The following is a 1,427-nucleotide window of genomic DNA, read 5'->3' as shown; positions in this document are numbered from 1 at the left end:
GCCCCCGTAAAATACCTACTTACAGGCGTGTGACGTTTTCGGAGCTTTTCGAACCTTCTGCACTGCCGCCGCAGCAGCATCGCCAACTCCTTCCGTCATCTGAATAATAAAATATGCTCGATGAGTGATCGTATTGTAGGTTTGGATAGTTTTACAGGAAATGCCACGGAACTTTCGGTTTCTTTACCGAGTTAAAGATAAAAAATGATCTTCGTTCTTATTTATCGTGGTAAATCCGTGAAAATCGTGTAATGTTACGCAGCTGAAAGCTATTTTATCCCCCGTTTAAGCGGAATATTCCGATCTCGTCTACGACGATACACGTCACGCGAATTCCCTTATAGACACACGCGTGGTAATATGTGATGATCGATTCGACGGGATAAAAAGCGGAATCAACGAAGGATCAACGAGCATCTCACCTCAAAGACGTGTCCCTTCGCTTAAAACGATCCCTGTCAACCGACTTACTACGTTCACCCTCCTCGTTCGCGAATATTTTATCCGGGATGTATCGTCTTTGAAACGTTCCACGAATAACCGTGTATCGTATCGTATCGTAACGAGGTAGAAGAGAGGAGAAAAATAGTAACGATCTGAAACGCGTTTACGACACAAGAATATCCAGGAAATTTTATCGGGAAAGTCGTTACCCTAACGATCCAGCAATTTCCATGAAATTGCTTATTAAATTACTAACTTTTTCACGATGATTTAGAACGTCGGCCAGGCCATTTGTCTCCGTGCATTGTACCGCCTCGCACCTCTGCTCTTAATAAAACCGACCCCGTGTTAGGTTTTGCCGAGCAAACTTTTCGGGGGTTTTCGAATTTTCTGTCGCGAGACCATCGGAGCTTACACCAGATTGCGAATATATTTGAACGGTTTCGTGGAAAATTTCGCACGATCGATTCCGAATGAAAATGGTGGACGCGTTCTGGCCGACAGGCGTGCAGCCGTCGCACGGTAATAATAATAGGCAAAATATTCGACGGGTTGTTCCTCGTATGCGTGGATGTGAGCACGATTCCGTGGGATGTCGAGTGGCAACATGTGGTTCGACGAACGCAATCTGCCACTGACATTTCGAATTAAACTCTCCAAGGATTGCACTGACTTTCCCGAAGGAAACGAGGAAGAATAACGAAAGGAACTCCACTTGTTTCCTCGATAGATTTTCAAATGAAAACATGTAGCTTGCGATACATGGTAGTGGTATTTAAATGAACGGTATTACAAGGCAGGAGGCAACGAGCAGAGGCCGCAAAAAGTGGAAAAGGGTTCTTGTAGTCGTAGCTTTCCAGCTTCGGCTAAGCCGATATGCATTCATTATAATAAGAAATGGAAGACGGCGAGTGAAAAGTTTGAACGCGCCCTGGCTTATCAACTTCCTCTGAATTTTCTATTATTTAAGAGAACTCTCGTTC

The sequence above is a fragment of the Habropoda laboriosa genome, unplaced genomic scaffold, assembly GCF_001263275.1.
Source record: "Habropoda laboriosa isolate 0110345459 unplaced genomic scaffold, ASM126327v1 scaffold34, whole genome shotgun sequence".
Taxonomy (NCBI): Eukaryota; Metazoa; Arthropoda; class Insecta; order Hymenoptera; family Apidae; genus Habropoda; species Habropoda laboriosa.
The sequence above is the reverse complement of the archived record's forward strand: the minus strand, read 5'-3'. Positions refer to the sequence as shown.